At 43.7% G+C, this 19,803-nt stretch overlaps 1 protein-coding gene across 1 annotated transcript in view; it reads right to left on the minus strand.

Annotated features, from left to right (window-relative positions):
- The window catches only part of sv2a (synaptic vesicle glycoprotein 2A), a 39,176-nt gene extending 23,484 nt beyond the window's left edge, over positions 1–15,692 (minus strand). Inside the window, exon 1 of the mRNA XM_049026610.1 lies at positions 15,524–15,692. The gene's annotated coding sequence lies outside the window, so the exon portion shown is untranslated. The remainder of the gene's footprint in view (positions 1–15,523) is intronic.
- Positions 15,693–19,803: the final 4,111 nt, after the last annotated feature.

Here is a 19,803-nt window from a genome sequence, read left to right on the forward strand (position 1 = left end):
CACAGCCTCCGCAAAGCAGAGGAGCTGTGTGGGTAGTGCAGCATTTGGATGCCTGCTTTCTCTATAGGCGCCTTGCTTATTCTACCAGGACTGGAGTTACTGATTGTCAGTGGGGTGCTACAATCTCCATTCACCAGCCCCAGGCACCGGCCACTGAGACATCAAGCTCACAAAAAAAAGCATAAAACTGAATATGACACAGAAATGGAGTAGAGAGTCCTCCAACATTTCCTCCGAGACCTCCTCCAACATTTCCTCTGAGACCTCCTCCTCTGTCTACTCTTAGACCTACCCCAGACCTCCTCTTAGACCCGCACAAACGCTCAGAAAATGAGTGGAATGGTGCCTCCTGGATCCAAACTGCTGTTTCTTTCCACAGCCATCCCTCCATGAGTGAAAGTTTACAAGCTGGGAAGGTATGATGCGTTCGATTGTCTCTCCGAAGTCGTGAAATCCGTAGTCGGACGTGATGTCACGCACCTATCTCCCATTCGAGTTGCACGACACGGTAACAAACATGGCCGCCTACACGAACACGCTGTTGTGTGTTGTTGCTTTAAAGTTTAGCAGATTTACAGTGAGATTCTTTTTTCCAAGAGACAAACAAACAAGAAACACGAACTAGTACTATTTTAGTAAATACATAGCGATATTCTTTTTTCAAGAGGCAAACAAACTACAAACAAACAAAAGACACTAACAAGTCTAGTAAAAATCAGATATTGCATGCTAGGATACTGTTTACGGTCATGATATGGTATTCTCTAAATGGACCATTAACTATTAATACATTTAATAAAATAAACATTGGGGCGGCATGGTGGTGCAGTGGTTAGCACTGTTGCCTAACACCTCTGGGACCCGGGTTTGAGTCTCCGCCTGGGTCACATGTGTGTGGAGTTTGCATGTTAACCCCACGACGACATGGGGAGTTCTCCGGTTTCCCCCCTCAGTCCAAAAACATGCTGAGGCTAATTGGAGTTGCTAAATTGCCCATAGGTGTGCATGTGAGAGTGAATGGTGTGTGAGTGTGCCCTGCGATGGGCTGGCCCCCCATCCTGGGTTGTTCCCTGCCTCGTGCCCATTGCTTCCGGGATAGGCTCCGGACCCCCCGCAACCCAGTAGGATAAGCGGTTTGGAAAATGTATGGATGGATGGATGGAAAATAAACATTTTTAAATGTTTATAAAACAGAATTACTGTTGACTGTAAGCCGCCATGTTGAAACGATGTCACAGAGGAATCTCGTACGACAAAATTCTGTCCGATATCAACGTCGGAAAGGAGGCGTTTTCTGGTGTTTCTGATGGAAAGTAATGTTTTCATGACATTTTTATCCAAGTTCCGACTTTAAGAGAGATAATGGAACGCAGGATTAGGCCTTTGGCTCCTTTAGGCCCCTCCCCTCAGCGAGGACTCCCACTGCATTAGTCAGGGGGAGACAAATATGCCAGACTGTCTTTTGATCCTGGCTATGCAGGGCTGGGTGGCAGGTCAGCAGGCAGATCTCCTGGGAAACCAACGTCTCAAAAGGAAAACCACAGAAACGGAAAAGGGATGGAAAAGGGAAAACAAGCACCATGGACGTTCATCCTTAGCGGTTTTTACCGTTACTCTCATTGCCAGCTGGGGAATAATTGACAATCCTTTTTAAACATTCTGCTGCATTACAAAAGGAATCAAATGCATTCAAATAACAGTTTCTTCATTTGTGCTGAGAATACAAAGTAATCTTTTAAACACTGCACATCAACTATAAATAAAAGGGACCCTGCAGGTAATGGGCCTTAGCGGCAGCTACACGGCTGGTTCTCCAAATTGCTTCCTGCCCTTGGTTGTTTTTTGACAGGGCGGTCGGTTGATATCAAAAGCCTCTTTGAAAAACTCAATTATCCGTCTGGCAGGGGGCCTCGCAGAGCGATATCGTCCGATTACGCAACGGCTGTCAAGCTAGCAGCATTAACACCTCAGGTCCAGCACACTTATCAGGAGGCCATGATCACCCAGCGTCAGGGGCAACCCCCTCACTCCAACGGCAAGGAAGCCCTACCTCCATCCGTAATCGGCATCCCCATAGCATGGGGAAGGGGGAGGGGGGAAGTGCAGATGACGATCCCGTCATTCCCTGCTCACGTCGGGTATGGATTGCGATAATGATTCATGCAAATAAAAAAGTGATTTGACATTTCTTGCTTTTTAAAATACCATATGCCATGACAAGCTGGTCAGGGAGCTTCGTGAGCTCTGCGGGAGCCTCGCCAGAAATTTTCGGCTGCAGGGCGGCTCAACTTAATCATGCTAGCTAAAATATTCCTTCTCATCCTCACCATCGGGCTGCAGAGAAAACCAAGCCTATTTAAACGCCCACCCATCCCTGGGCAGAAGATCCAGGGAACGTAGAACCACACGCGTTCCACCATCGAGGAGAATACAGGATGGATGGGGAACTGCAGGCCCCCCCATCCAACTTTCCCCCACGTGGCCAATCCACAGGTTATGTACGACACCAGTGACGGACACCCTCAAGAAATACAGGCAACCGTGGGAGGGGAGTTTGATGAAGGGGAGGAGCAATGAGCGGTGACCCATAACGACAGACAGAGGATGGGGAGTGAGGTGTACACAACCGAGTGGGTGGAGTCTGCAAGGTGCGAGAGCAGGGAAAGAAATAACGGACGCATCCATCCATTGGCCAGCAATTTTTCCTGGACTGGCTCGTAGAGTCATATAAATTCATTGTTTAGATATTTTGAAGCAGGGGCATATGATATATGATATGTTCCCCTTCAGTATGAATGATGTCTTTAAGTGCGTTAAATGTACATCGTAACACTGACAGCATGTGAAACACCTTTGCTTGTTTCCTACAGTTTTACGCTACTTTGGTGTGAATCCACACTAAGCTATCTGGCTTTATTCTTCAGTCAGATGTTGTCCTCCTTTTTGGCTCGAACCACGCGGACCCTCTGATGTTCGAAAACATCAGAATGTGACGCTACCAATTAAATTGTTAAAAGTCGCCAAAGAAATCCTATCATTTCCGTCCACGGTGTCTCTGTGTTTATTCATGAACGGAAGGAGGCAGAAGCTGAATGTAGGCTGTTTTTATACCGAATTCATTTATTGATGACATACCATGGCCTCACTGCCATTAGCAGAAGTAGAGGATGTCAAAAAAATAAAGGACCCTAAGGGGTAACCAACCTTGTAAAGAACAAATTAACCGGACTTTGCGTATTGCCTGCCAATCTATGACGCGGCAGTAATACGAGGGCAGAGCAGTGTGACAGTAATGATGGTTACTGGACAAACAGAGCTCCAGTTTTATGTCTAAACATCAGCTGTGCTTATTGCTTAATGCTGCAGGGGTTTTCGAGGCTTGTTACGCCCGGCCTAATGACACTTCCTCCTGTAACTCTTCCCAGCAGGACTGCGTCCATAAAACAACAACCTCAACCTGCAAACAGGGGCCTTGAAGGAAGCAGCTGCAGAAGTGTGAAAATCCCAGGATAGACAGCTGTTTCAGAGATACCGGGAACACCACACTCAACGTCGACAAGTCAAAGTTACTAACATCAGGCATCTTAACCATCTGAATCATAACTGTCAATTTCCCGTTTTGGCCGGGAAGCTACCATATTTTACCCCTCTTTCCGGCTGTCCTCCCATATTCATATTTTGCTGTAAATCTCTTGTATTATAATATCTTTTTTTTTTTTTAAATTCCTCTGCCTCTCCAAACTGAACTCAGTCAGTAGCCTCGCAAGAACTGCCACCTGCAGTAGCCTGGGTTGCATTTGTCGCGAGGTTAGTGCAGACAGCGGGAACAAATCCGGAACAACACAGGAGAGAGATGGATGGATGTGAAGAAGGAGTAGGCATTCCTGCCAAAAAGTCGTGTAAATATCTCGAAAAATGGGACGCCGAATTTACTTTCGTAAAGAGGAGTAGGATGGGGCACAGTCACGCGTTCTGTAAGATTTGTAACTGCGATTTTAGTGTCTCCCACGGGGGAAGGAACGATGTCAGTCAGCATGAAAAATCCACCAAGTCATTAGTGAATGCCAGAGAGCCACATGAGTAAACATGGGAAATTAAAAGAAAATGTGTAATGAAAATAAAATGTAAATGACAAGTGGTTTTAAATTTCTTGAACATCTGTCTTAAAATGTAAGGGATACTGGAGCCTGGCTGGGGTGGTGGGGTGGCTCCTGGCAGGTGCTAGAAAATTTCTCTTATTTTCAAATCTAAAACTTGACAGGTATGATCTGAATGCTTACTGAAACTGTAAGTGAACCTCTTGACCTTGTCTGCTATCTCTTAGCTGGTATCTCTTAACTGTATCCTGGAGTCTTGACTTTTGCATTTGTCTGCTATCTCTTAGCTGGTATCTCTTAACTGTATCCTGGAGTCTTGACTTTTGCATTTGTCTGCTATCTCTTAGCTGGTATCTCTTAACTGTATCCCGGAGACTTGACTTTTGCATTTGTCTGCTATCTCTTAGCTGGTATCCCTTAACTGTATCCCGGAGTCTTGACTTTTGCATTTGTCTGCTATCTCTTAGCTGGTATCTCTTAACTGTATCCCGGAGTCTTTACTTTTGCATTTGTCTGCTATCTCTTAGCTGGTATCCCTTAACTGTATCCCGGAGTCTTGACTTTTGCATTTGTCTGCTATCTCTTAGCTGGTATCTCTTAACTGTATCCTGGAGTCTTTACTTTTGCATTTGTCTGCTATCTCTTAGCTGGTATCTCTTAACTGTATCCTGGAGTCTACACTTTTGCATTTGTCTGCTACCTCTTAGCTGGTATCCCTTAACTGTATCCTGGAGTCTACACTTTTGCATTTGTCTGCTATCTCTTAGCTGGTATCTCTTAACTGTATCCTGGAGTCTACACTTTTGCATTTCTCTTTGATTGGAATAGTTCCGTTTTTAGGTTATAATGCTCCAATGCTAACTTACACTTGTTACCAGGTTTTCATTGGAAGCTCAGCCTAGGTGCACTTGTGCCAAACATAGATGTCTGCATGGTGCATGCATTCAATAGCAGCCACACGATTCACTGTTTCGAGGATTTTTAATAGGAAGATGTACTTAAAAAACTGGTCACTGTGTGTATAAATTGTTACTGAAAAAGTGAGAAGAGCGAATGTGAAAAATCAGACAAACCACAGATGGTCTACATGAAAGGGTATGTTAGCTACAATGCCGACCTGGTTAAAACCTGCAAACAACCACAATGCCAGTACTTCAAACACTTACTTCAAGTTTCTGTCATTCTACTAAAGTTGTTGCAAAGTCACAAACGATCTTTTTGTTGAGGCAACTGCAATCCTAGTGGTGCACCAAAGCAATAAGTGGCTAATGTCTGAGTTCCACAAATCTATACTGAAATTGATGCTGGTGAAGATCTTGTGAATGCAAGAAATGAGACACCAGCAAAGCTGAGCCACCTTGAAAGAGTGTAGTTGGGTCCTGAGTGCTCAATGAGTGATGCAATCCCTTCTCCTCCTCTCTGATTGGCCAATGTAATTATCTCTGTTATTTTAGTAGTTATGTCTTGGGCTCTCACACTGCTAACTTTGGATATTGATACAGTTTAAATATTGGCTGGAAATATTGGCCTAGCCTGACACAACGGACTAACGCCATTGTCTTGATTTATAAGGAAAATTGGCCAATACTGATTTTAACCAATATATCGTACGTCCCTAATCAATCCCTTCACAATGACGAATTCTCATGGCATAGTATGAAGTAACTACTCCAGGAAAAACCTTGGTTTCACAGAGCAGGAAACTGTCTGTGAACTGAGTGACTTCTTGTGCCCTCATGCTCACAGCAAACGTCTTATCATCACAGTCACTAATGAACATTTGCTCGGCGTTCTCTAGTGAGTTACCGTGAAGAGATTATCTGCTGCTCCTGATGGATTAATTACGCTATAAAATCAGCTAAAGCCAACTCGAGGACTTGTTGTGAGACGCAGGTGGCACGAATGAGTTCAAAATGTAATTTATTTATATAGCTCATCGTGTGCAATTGGGGGCCATATGATGAACTATCTTCCCGTCCAAGGTGTTCCAGTACCCTGTGCTTCCAGGGAAGACTTCAAACCCTCTGAAACCCTGTGCTGCCTAAGTGATTATAGAAGATGGGCGCATTGATAAATAACGTATTTGAATACATTTTATTGTAGGCATAATGGTGAGATGTAGCCCACAGATCTAACCAGAATAAAAAAGTGGATGGATGGATGAATAGATTGATGAATGAATAGATTGATGAATGGATGGATGGATGGAAGGATGAGGATGGCTTAGTATTTCTGCTCTTTTAATCTGTAGTGTACACAGGGCATCTATCTGCTCAAGCTCTGTCGATGACCTACAGACATGAAAATTCTATGAAAATAATTGGAGAATAAGTAAAAGCACTGGGGAAAAAGACCTGCCAAAAAATAAATTAAAACTCCAGTGAGACCAGAATCTTTGTCTATCTATAAATTGATTATATTTCAATTATATCAACAAAGGCATAGCTGGTAACCACCCCGACTCTCGTTCTCCTGTCATGAAAGACTTAATTACGTAATTCCATTTCCACTTAATGGACTCCAATAGCACCAAAGGGATTGGGGGGGGGGCTCCTTTCAGTGTGATTGCTACAGAGCGACTGGATAACAAATGGTCAGTCTTACAGAGGCTTCGCTATATTCGAGAAAAGCCTAAGGTTCGGCGAACAGGTTTCTGTAATGTGGGCAGACTTCTATTAAGTATAACAAATTAGTTCAATAAAAAAACAGCCCCTTTGGGTCTGGTGTTAGATACCAGGCTGATAGTGGTACTGAGAGCCGGCCACAGGCCAGAACCGCAGACGTACCAGTAAACCACAGTCTCATGCCATTTCAAGGAGGGTGGACTGATCTTACCATTGTTTTCCAGCTACAATCTCAATAGAATTACAATCAGAATCAACTTTATTTGCCATTTACAGCAAGGGTGGAGTTTGGGAGGTTGGGGGAGGGCAGCAGCGGGCAGTCAGGAAGAAAGACACCTTTACCTGCATTAGGTAAAATTCATTTTAAGTGTTTTACCTGCCTAACTAATACAAGGTATTATGTACGGATCTGGTAGTTTGTTTTGGTTCACCAGGCTGATACCACCAATCAGTGGTACTGCGTTCTATGCACATTTGCATAAGTGGTTTGTTGCTACTCTATAGGTAGATAAGATAATGTGTGCGTCAGATATATGCGGATATACGCAATATTTGGTGTCTGATAGTGCAAACATCAAACTCCAAACTCCTTAAATACCTTGTTGTTGTATATGAATATTTTGCAGGCCACGGGATTTGAACCAGTGACCTTCTCAGCACAGATACAGACGCCAGAACCTGCACTGCATCTTTCCATCAGCAGACACTCAGAACAACCCCAGTCGGTAAACTGTGGCTGTAAAATAACAACACTGAAAAAAATATAGCACTTGTGTCCAATAGCCCACGAACAGCAACATGTAGAGTAAATACAAGCCAGCTACAATCCTTACAACTTAGCTCATTATAATTATAAAAAGCTGCAGCATGAGGAACTGCATCCTTACACCTTCAGGGATGTGGGTTCGACTCCAGCCCCCACACTGTGCTTGCGCAGTTTGCCTTGGTCTCCTCCAGGTACTCTGGCTTCCTCCCACCGTGAAAAGAAATGCAGTTGGCTTCTCCAAAACTGCCTCACTGCAGGTCCAGTGATGGGCTGGAATCCCATCCGAGGTGTCTGCGGACACTGCCTCAGGTTTCCTGGTACAGGTTCCAGGCCCACTAGCTTTGCAAATTTAGCTATGAGAAATGGATGGTCAATCACGAATTCATGTGTTTTAAAGCTACAATCACTGACGTGTATAAGATGGGTTGTGTATGGGTGTTACGAATTCACTAATAACCATCAGCATGGGTTGGGGGGGGGGGGGTGCAGTCTATCACAGGTAGCATAAGGCACAAGCAGGGGCACAGCCTGGATGTGATGCCAGTCCATCACCAGGCACATACATGTCCTCACACTAGGGGCAGCTTAGAGTTCCCTGGAGACCTATAGCACCAGTCAATAGTTTGGACACACCTACCCATAGAAAGGTTAATTTGTACTATTCTCTACTATTCTTTTAGAATATTTATAAAGACATGAAAACTATGAAACAACACATATGTAATTATGCACTGACCAAAAAAAGTATTAAACAAAAACAATATAATTTGTTGGTGGCCGCTCTGTGGGTTGGTTGTTGGTTCAAATCCCATGGCCGGTAGAGTGGTCCCACCATTGTGCCCTTGCACAACGTTGTTAACCCCAATTACCCCAGGGACTGGCTGACCCACTGTCTCCTCTACGCCAGTTCCATGAGGTGGCCTCCTGGGATGCTTTCCCAGCTGTCCTGCAGGAGGTCCCACGTATAATCTGAGCACTAATTAGCTGATTTTCCTGCATTCTCTGTTCAAACTCCTCCCAAACCATCTCTGACATGCGTAGGTCAGGTGGTCAGGTCATGTGATGGGACACGTTATCACTGTCCTTTGTCGGCAGCTACTACCTATTTAGGTTCAACTATTGCAGAAACTAGTTTCTTTCCAGCTTTTACACCAGTTTGGTACCAATCAAGTACGAAGGACTCGTGAAACAAGAGTGGCTGTTCTGTGAGCAGATGAACTGAAGTCAATTATGGGCAGTTGAACAAAATGACTGCTTTTGGGCAAAATGGCCGTGCTTCTCTCGAGTTTGGCATCTAACAGACTTGCACGGGCAATGACGGGACAAGCAGGCTGCTAGCTACAGTCTGTCTGTAAGAACATTTCTCAGCCTCTTCTCATCTGCTTTCACAGCGCACAAAATCTAGCATAGAGACCCTGGCAGGCAATCACTTAGGTTAGTCATCTATCACTTTGCATTATATAAACATTTTGAAGGAAAAAGTGCTAATGCAAGTTATTACCTCCATAAAGTCAAGTGCAGGCAGCAACAGCACGAAGGCATGTGCAGCAAATCACATCCTTATCCCGCATGAAAACATAAGCTCCTGTCAAGGTACATTATATTAGATGCCATGATTTCATAATAAAAAGTGAAATGGGGTTTCCTCGTAAAGCTGCATTATTCTGTGTAGGAGAAGAGAGATTAATAACTGGATCTGCCAACAAAGGAGCAAAAGCAAAATAAACAGATACAATGGGAGTTTCATTTCAGGGATAAAGACCAAGAAGAAAAGGATAAATTGTGTTTAATAGTGGTAAGAGTTAAAACACAGCCGGCTGCAAGAAGCAAGCCTTTCTGTTTTGTTTACGGAACCCTGATATGAATATTTCCATTGAAAAAGGTAAATGTTTTTAAACCATCTGTCCACTCTCTGGTATCTATAGTGGAGATGAAAGATGAGCTGATATTCATTTATGGGCTTCATGCATGGGTTCTCAAGGCTGTACATGGTGGACGTATCAACGAGTGAGTAAGAAGGAAGGATCCTAACGCCTTCTGGGTGGGGAATGAGTCAGATTCTGAGACTGAGCAGCTGAGCTCTGCTTAAATTTACACTGTTTGGGGAGAACGGGGGAGGGAAAGATCAAGAGGGAAAAGGTGACGCCCCTCCAGTGACAGAAGATTCCTCGCAAAGCGAGTGGCCAGGGCACCAGAGAGAGACGGGAAGTGACGGGGCCATTAGCTGGCAGCTGATTAGTTGGCAGAAGAGGTGGCACGGAGGGTCCACGCCATTGCTGGCGTCACGAATGCAGCTAGCAACGGGCGAGGTGACAGGAGAGCAGGGCAGACCAGCTGGACCACACCATCAGGCTGGAGAACGGCAAGCGTACAAGGACGGGATCTCCAACCATCGAGGGTCTTCAGATAAAATGCCCGTGGGGAGCTTGGAAGAAAAAGCAACAGTGTCTGCACCTCATCGGAAGGTTGCTGGTTCGAATCCCGTGGCCAGGATATCACCTTTAGGCTCTTGCGTGAGGCCCTTAACCCCAGCTGGTCCTGCTTTTTTTTTGATTGTACGTCACTTTAGATTGAAGTGCCTGCTACGTAAATAAATGTAAATGTAATACATGCATCAAACTGAGAGATGATATCCAATTGAAATGAAGCCAAAAAAGGGCAAGCCAAGTGCTGTCTGCCTAATGACTTATGACATCCCATTAAATTCAGCTGGCACATCTCTTTTCCTCGATTTCTTCCCTGATCATGTCGGCTAGGTGTGTCTGGCATCTGGCCATGACGATTCGAGACCAGGCCTTAGCCATCAAAATTTGAACGAAAATTTATGAGACTCACTTGCAGTATGGACGCACGTCCTTCCGCCTCTCACATGGCACATAAGCACAAGTTAGTCCTTACAGTGGTTTTAAAAAGTCAGTTACCTCAATATCCAGAGGCCTGCCACAAGGCTGGGGACACCGAGGATGGAATGCCAGTACATCACAAGACTCACACACACATTCACGTAACCATGTGTGTTTGGTCTGTGAAAGTAATCAGGAGTAACATAAGGAACATGGGAAGAGCATGGGAACTCTACACACACAGAAAGGGGGCGGGATTTAAACACCATATTGTATGTTGTATTATTCATACAGTTTGCTTTCTTTGCCATATCTGACAACTTGTGTGGGCTTCCATGGAGTTCAATATTTATGAAATTTCCCAGGTTAACTTCCCATGGAAAGCTTCCAGATATTTTTCACCCCTTTGCAGCCCTACTTCCCATGGAAAGTTTCTGGAAAGTTACCAGAAATTTATTGGAAATTTTTCACCCCTTTCCAACCCTAGACTCCACACCACCCAACTATACTGATATATAAACGTACTAGTCTAGGGTGTAGGGCTTTGCAATTAGTAAAATTTTAGTTTCAGTAATGATTATGGCTTCTGACAATTATGAAAAAAAAAATCGAGATAAAAATGATTATGCTGCATTTTGTTTTGTAGCGATGCTCCCTTTCCAACCATTTTTTATTTAAGATAAGATAAGATAAGATAAGATAAGATAAGATAAGAGACTTTATTGTCATTGTATCAGAAATACAATGAAATTTGTTTGGAAATTTGTCACAGCTCAGCAGCAAAGAGGTTTACATTAATGTACCACAGTAATATAGAATACAGTCCCGTAGACGTGGCATAAATATAATAAACCTAAGATAACTATTAGTAAAGTACGACTCCCTAGTACAGTCTGCAGTGTGCTGGATGAAAAGAAGTATTTACAGATTATTCGACGTGATTGAAACTGACCAAGTGCATATCAGCAGCAACACTGGGGTCTTTATTTCTCAGTTGAATTATATTTCAAGTTCAAGGAAATCCACTGTTAAAAAGACAGGTAAAACGTCACTAAATGCATATCTCCAAAGTCAACGAGTAACCGCGTTAAATCACCGTTATCTCAATACTGACCAAAATTGCCGTGATTATGATTTTCGCCTTGACTGAGCAGCCTTAACTGGAAATGTCTCCATGTTGTCCCTCCTCAGGGATGAAGAACGAAGACAAGGAGCAGCAGGCCACTCTGACACACGAGCACAGGACCGAGGGAGGCTCAGGACAGAGGGAGGCTCAGGACAGAGGGAGGCTCAGGACAGAGGGAGGCTCAGGACCGAGGGAGGCTTAGGACAGAGGGAGGCTCAGGACCGAGGGAGGCTCAGGACAGAGGGAGGCTCAGGACCGAGGGAGGCTCAGGACAGAGGGAGGCTCAGGACAGAGGGAGGCTCAGGACAGAGGGAGGCTCCCTGGGCTTCTCCATGCCTCCGCTGGCGAGTCGCTGTCTGCACACTAGGGCTCAGGAGCCGAGGAGAGGAAAGGGGCAGCTGATGTGGGGTGACAACAAGGCTAAGCTGCTCGATGGCAACCATCATGCAGCACCGGGAGAGACTGACGGAGGCCCACTTCCTGTAGTTAAGAAGAATGACACTGAACGCTGTTATCCAATGGGCACGGCCTGATTCTATAAATAGACACATTTTCTTGCCCTTGTTGTTTCTGCGTCCGTGCAGCAAATTGTGACCATTTTTAGAGCAGGTGTATCTCCCATCTACATGCATGCTTAGACTAATATAATGCACCTTCAGACATAAAAGGGCTTACAGTAATACAAGCATCGTTCGAAATCCCCCACCATCTTCATCCATGGGAGGCTCAGCGGCCCCCGAGGCTGTCAGCCGGGCCGGTCCCCACAGAGTCCGCTTCAAACAGGCCAGCAAAGTGCCCCGACAGCGGGTGGGCTGTCGTCCCACGGACCGGCACCGACCTCGGAGCGAGGATCCGTCAAGGTTTCAGCGCAAAACCGTACTAGTGAGCATGTTACAGCTTCTTTAGGGGACTAGAAGCCCTAAGGACAGGAAGGCAAAGCTATTTGTCCGACTGCGGATTACAAACAGATGATTCTGACAAAGAAATATATGTGGACATGCAGTCACTTAGTCAGGTTACAGATTATATAAGATACTGCTGCATTTTCCATCCGTCTTCCGTGCCCAGTTCGGCAGTGCAAGAACCGACATAAGCCTGCATCCTATCCCAGGAAGCAGAGGGCATAGGGCGACCGTGGATGGGAAAGCCAGTCCACTATGAGACATGCAGTCTTTGGACTGTGGGAGGAAACTACAGGATCCAGAGGAATCCCAATCAACACAGAGTATGCATGCAAACTCCATAAACACATAGCAAGGACAGGATCTTAACGCTCTGAACCCTAAGAGACAGTCGGACAGATACGGTAAAAGGTATTTTAGTGTTTCTGGGTGATGCCTAGATTTATGGTCTCCCCAGATGCATACCATGGCCTTTCATACCTTAATAAATCAGTCGGCATAGAAACAGTCCAATGTATGACCTACAGTGATGCCTCCCCCCATAACGATGTCACCAGAGATTTCTACAGGGTATTCCCTCAGCCCTTCAGTCAAAGTCATGTGACTGACTGAGACGACAAAGGATCTGGCCTGGGGAGTTACCACCCGGGGCGTCGTTGTGAATACAATGAAAATAGCAGAATAACAGACACCATACTGCTACATGCTTGGAAGCATATATATGGAACAACATACAGGATATGTGTGCTGTCCGTTCAGTTGAAAGATATTCAGAAATTTCTGGAGTGCTTTCATCTTTTAGCTGCATTTCTTTCTTTCTGTGAAGATCCAGCGGCAGTCTCACTGCATGCACCTATTTTACAGTCGGAGCACAATGACAGCTGCCGACGTTACATGTTTGTCCCTCTCTCATTCCGAGAGACAAAACAGCCTTAATGCAAGCTGGTAAAAAAAAAAAAAAATTGGAAAAATTAAGCCCATTTATACGACAAAATGTGCATCTAGTCTAGAAGACGAGCTGTCAGGAGTTAGAGAGACTGCAAACTGGAAGAAAAACAAATGCAGTATACACAGAAAATGATCTCTCATGTAGCAGGAATTGCTACATTTCCCTGTTTTTGCAGTTCGCTAAAATGAATATAGAGTCATTGCAAAAACAAAACAGTGGTATAAAATGAGGGCAAGCACAGGTGCCCATCTGCCTGGTGTTTCATAAGCTTGTCGCACAGAAACACATACATCAGCTGTGGGGGAGGGGCTCTGATTTATATTAAATGCACAGGAGTCACGAGTGATGTAGCTGCTCCGTGGCCACGCCCTCCACAAAGGGTTTCCTTTCGGGCAAATGGAAGCAGACTGAGCCCATAACGTCCTATCATCAAATGTCTATCCGGTAGGGTCAGTGTTTCACTATAACCCAGGAGGATGTTGTTATCTCTGATTAGTGTTCTTTCCCTTTATTGTGAATGTCCTACTTTTTGAATGGGATTAAATCCAAATTTAGACAATCATAACATGCTAATGTTATTAATGAATTAATTTCACTTCATGTGTTCGTGCACTATTAAGAGACTGCAAGCCAACGATTTTCGTAAAACAAAAAAATATTGTAATTTTGATCAATAAGCCTTTTTTAACCCTTTTTTGTGAAACCTTGAGTCATAAAATGGTGGGGTTAACTGAAGCAAAACTCCTACAAAACAATGACTCTCGAACAGGACAAGATAAATCTCACGATCTTACCCGGTGCAGTGAGCACCATAAACAAGTGAGGCTTCCTAAATCCGTGCACAGCCTCGCGACCCTGCCAACAATGTGTTTTTCAGCCGAGCCACATTATCCAATGAGTTGAGGGTTGAAATGCAAATGTAACATTAAACAAGTATAATGTGATATGGTGCAACCGCATATGGTCATAAATTAAAAACTTCATAAATTAAAGCATGATATTATTAATGTATTCACAGACGTAGCTTCACGTTGCCTACCTACAGCCCTTCATTGAATCATAGTACATAGACGTATGTGCGTATTTCGTTTTTCACAGCATCAAAAATACGCGACATGACAGATTTATGAAGCCGAATATAATGTTTGGAGACGTGCGAATTATATACTGGTCATCAAAGTAATTTACAGTAGATTGGTGATGTGTTTGTAATTAGTGACTTTGAGTATTCCTTCAAAGCCGTAGCATACTGCAGTAAAGTGGGAATGGCAGGAATAAAAAAACGGCATCCCAGCCTTCACCGAACTGCAGAATGTGACATGTTTTGTAATGACAAGGTCGTTGTAGCAGAACTAACGCGCCACTGCAATGGGGGATATCATCAGCTCATTTTACAGCCCGTTATATTTCACCATACACAGCATTCACCAAACAAGGCCAAAATACTACAAGAGCCGCCTGGAGTCAGCGAAGGTCATTTTGTTACCCTTAGGCATCATTTATATACGCGATTAGCCGATACGTACCGGGTACTCGATCTGATTTGTTGACTGCCGATCCAACATTAGATTTAATCATTACAGAAATACGATCTAAAGCTAAATCAACATCAACGGGAGGTCACCACCGTGAAAGAATACTACATTTAATATGGAAAAATAAATGTCACTAACACCCCCCAGTCAATCACTATTCAGCCGAAGTAAGGTGAAGGGGAGAAGCGCAAAGGGGCAGCGCGCTTCCCATAAACTCGGCGAGAGCTGCGCTCCGTCCTCCCCAGTTTCCCAGTTACTTAATGAAAAAAGGAGAAAAGCAAAACTACAGATTCTGGATGAAATATCGCCGGTGGTCTGACATGTACCTATTTATTATAACGCAGCGGTGAATCTGTGACAATTGTACGAACTGTCCCATTTCATACCACATACGGCTGTAATTGAGATTAACGTAACACCTTTGCAGTTCGATATACGTGTGTGTGTGTGTGTACACACACCCCTCAAAAACTGATCCATGATCCCTAAAATATGACTGTCTCTTAAAGCGGTGAAAACCATGGAACACGCCTAAGTCTAGATTCCGGCTACTAGGCTACTATATGCGAACATGCAGAAACACAATGCTAATGTACCAATTTATTATTGTCTGAATGCAAATTTTACATATTCATTTTTTTTGCTATTATTGCAGCATTAGAAAACGCAGGATGCTCTTACCTTATCGTGCGGCACTTTTATGCCAACGTGAAGGAAAGGAATGAGCCCTGAGATGCGGCGCAGGGACCGTCGCGAAGAAGAGACCACCGGAGGCTGCGACTAGACACGAACGGACTTACTAGATGGAGCAAGACAGGTGAGGAACCACATTACACGATACACCCCTCCCTATCCTTCCCCTCCCTTCTTTACCTTCTCTAAAGGAGCACTCCATTCGAAGGACTGAATGGGGGATTCAATCGGGAGCTGGAATATCTTCAAATAGGATTTTTAAATATCTATATGAAAAATCTGCTTTTATAAATTAGAAATTGTCTGCACTCCGTAACGCCAGCACCTTCTACCGCACCTCCTTAAAATTTCGTTGTGAACGAAACACAAAACAGTCTCACCTTATGTGCTGTACGTTTAACAATTATGCACGTGGTCCTAAAACAAATTGACGGGGATTTCCCTTGTTTTACGCCATAACGAGGTACCCTTACTTAGTCGGGTAATTCGTTTTTTCGGGGAAATTTCAATAGCGTGGAGGAAATCCGCTGTGCTTTGTAGGTGAAGGTCTTACCTAATATTCTATTAGAACTCAAGGTTAAAATGAGGCTGCTTTTTGTAAAGTGAATAAATTCGAACGTTTTACTTAAGTAATTCTAAAGCCAGGTATTTTGACTTTTACTTGAACAACATTATGACGTGGTTTCTCTCTTTACTTAAGTATGAAAATTATATTCTAAGGTATTACAGATGCATTCTCATGGAATTTAGATTTTATAAGCGAATACTCTACACTGCTCAGACGTCATTGCTGATATGGCTAAAAAAAAGAAAAAGTAAAAAATACTAACTAAATGTCTTCAAAGAATCACTGTTCATTCACTGTTGGTGATTTACATAGACAAGGTGGGCGGCATGGTGGTGCAGTGGTTAGCACTGTTGCCTCACACCTCTGGGACCCGGGTTCGAGTCTCCGCCTGAATCACATGTGTGCGGAGTTTGCATGTTCTCCCCATGTCATCGTGGGGTTTCCTCCGGGTACTCCGGTTTCCCCCCACAGTCCAAAAACATGCTGAGGCTAATTGGAGTTGCTAAATTGCCTGTAGGTGTGCATGTGAGAGTGACTGGTGTGTGAGTGTGCCCTGTGATGGGCTGGCCCCCCATCCTGGGTTGTTCCCTGCCTTGTGCCCATTGCTTCCGGGATATGCTCCTGACCCCGTGCGACCCAGTAGGATAAGCGGTTTGGAAAATGGATGGATGGATGGATTTCAAGGTGCAGCAGATGCGGTTGGAACAATGTACGGCATGGTGGTGACATCATCATGGGTTCATAATTCCATACACATTTCAGGATTTATTCTGTAGGGTCGTATGTGTTTGTGGCTCAGCGATTTAGGATGCTGTACTTCTGGAAAATTGTAGATTTCAATCCCAGGGTTAACACACAGAATTTCAACGTTGTAGGTTGCTTTTAACCTGGGCGTCGTTATAGGCCTGGGCAGACACACACACACACACACACACACAATAATAATAATAATAATAGTACTAAAAACCCTGATCTATTAACCTGTCATTCCGATTTTACTTTAAAGCACTTGGAAATCATATAACCCAAACCCGTAAACCTATAGATCGCTTGTCGTTTTTAGCTATATGTGTTAATACCTTCTATTAAAAAGTCAACATTGGGAAGAAAAAAAAATGACCTTTTCTTCGTCGTCTTGTATTGTGGTCAATATTCATCCGTTTAAGATGTAACATTCTGTATGTATCAGATCATGGAGAAATTGTTTAAAAGACTGTCATGGTTAATAAGGATTCATCGTCAGCATTGGCAAGATGCTGCTTCATCATTGTCAAAGTTCTGTTTATTCTTCTGACGGTTTTACACTTTCTGCTGAAAATAAAAAAGTAATGAAGTTGAATGAGAACTGAGATTGCCCTAATTTTGTTTATTTTGATTTCATTTTTGTGAAACCCACAGACAACTGACCAGAACCTTTTGGCTGAGTATCCATCCATCCATACATTTTCCAAACCGCTTATCCTTCAGGTTCATGGGGGGTCCGGAGCCTATCCTGGTAGCTATGGGCACGAGGCAGGGAACAACCCAGGACGGGGGGGGCAGCCCATCGCAGTGGCTGAGTATCTCACATTGTATATTTGTTTTACTCTGAAATAACTTGAAAATCGCACAATTAGCCTATCAGATGAAACTCTAAAGATTTCTTGGCTGGGTTAACCGCTGATGTTTCAAGACCCAAACAATGCCCCCGTTCTTAGCTAATGGAATAAGCTCAGAAGAACATGTATTTTCCCATTCAGTTGAGTGGGACATTATACTCTTGGGGGAGGAGTTTAAGTACACTGGGGTTTTGGAGACTGACAGGTGGATCAGTTCAGTTGGGTGGCTGCAGTTCTGAGGACGATGAACAAATCTGTGGTGGAGAAGCGGGAGATGAGTCATCAGGCTAGATTCACGATTTACCACTTAATCTATGGCCCTGTCCTCACCTATAGTCATGAGCTGTGCGTAACGCATGAGATGAAGTTTCTCTGCAGGGTCACTAAGCTCACTTTCTGTGATGTGAGGAGATCTGAAGGGACCTCAAAAGAGAGCTGCTCCTTCAAAAGGAGCTGGTTGAGGTGGTTACGACGTCTTGTAAGGAGGCCATCAGCTCAGCCCACGGGAGCTGTTCTGGGCGTGTCCCACTCTACAGAGGCCCGAAGGAAAAGCCTGGTTATGCTGGAAGGATTATATCTTCTGTTTGACTTGGGAATGTCTGGGAAATCCCCCGGAATGAGCTAGAATATGTGGCCATGGGCTGCTACCGTGACCATCGCCAGGAGGAAGAGTGTGAAGATGAAGGTGTAACTCTTAAGGAATCATTCGGTTGGATCAGATTTAAATGTTAAATAAGCAAATAGTCTATTTATCTGACCACCAGGGCAGGCCATAGAACAAGGGAGACAATATCTTTTGGGCCCCTTCCAAATTCATACTTTATATTCTTATAAGCATGTCATGTAGGAGACAGCCAGACGTTAGCCTATTGCTAGCCTGGTACAGCCATCAAAGCATTGCTTGATATGAGCAATGTTTGTTTTCCTATTTTGTAAATATTCGTGTGTGTGTGTGTGTGTGTGTGACAGAGAGAGATAGAGAAAGAGAGAGAGAGAGAGAGAGAGAGAGAGAGAGCGGGTATAGCTTACCTTATGGGGACACAATGTCCCCACAACGTGATGAATACCGATTTTTTCCCCTTAAGGGAAAACTCAATTTAATAAAAATCCGTGACTGCAATGAAAAAACTAAAAATGCAAAAACTCTTGTATTTTGTTTGGTTACTTCTGGTTATGTTAGGGCTGGGTAGGGGGTTAAGGTTGTCATAGTTAGCGTTAGCATTTTTCCCATAGAAATGAATGAGCGGTCCCCATGGAGATATGTTTACCCATCGTGTGTGTGTGTGTACTGTATATGTGTGTGTCTGTGTATGTACTGTATGTGTGTGTGTGTACTGTATATGTGTGTGTATATGTGTGTGTCTGTACTGTATGTGTGTGTATGTGTATGTACTGTATATGTGTGTGTGTGTCTGTGTATGTACTGTATATGTGTGTGTACTGTATGTGTGTGTGTCTGTACTGTATATGTGTGTGTGTCTGTGTATGTACTGTATGTGTGTGTGTCTGTATGTACTGTATATGTGTGTGTGTATGTGTGTGTCTGTGTATGTGTGCTGTATATATAGTTAAACTTTGTCTGGGTCGACCTTGCCAATGCTTGGATCTGGCCGCACTGATAATGCCTTTAATTTTCTTTAAAGTTATTTGTGGTTAACATATAATTCACTTTATCCAGAAAGACTATTATATACTCTAAGATAAAAAGTGATTCTGATTCATATTTTATTGAAATGGCTTCTGATTCACCGAACCAGGCAGTTAATCCATTTTATTGATTTTTACATATCGGAGCATTCTCCTCTCAGAAGATAAACCATAATCAGTAGACCATTGTTGTTTCCCCATTAAGTAATTCAGTATTCATAATGTGTCTATTTCTTTCACGTTTTTATCTCACACATAGACGCTATGTCTTCACTTGGCGCAGTCGCGAGTGAGATTTATCTCGTCCTGTTCGAGGGTCATTGTTTTGTGGGAGTTTTGCTTCAGTTAACCCCACAATCTAATGACTCAAGGTTTCACTGATCAAAATTACAATATTATGCTGTACCAGTTATATGTTTCCAAATGAAAGAATAGCTTTGTATCTTTGTATTTTA

Source organism: Brienomyrus brachyistius, chromosome 9 (assembly GCF_023856365.1).
Source record: "Brienomyrus brachyistius isolate T26 chromosome 9, BBRACH_0.4, whole genome shotgun sequence".
In the NCBI taxonomy this organism is placed as follows: domain Eukaryota; kingdom Metazoa; phylum Chordata; class Actinopteri; order Osteoglossiformes; family Mormyridae; genus Brienomyrus; species Brienomyrus brachyistius.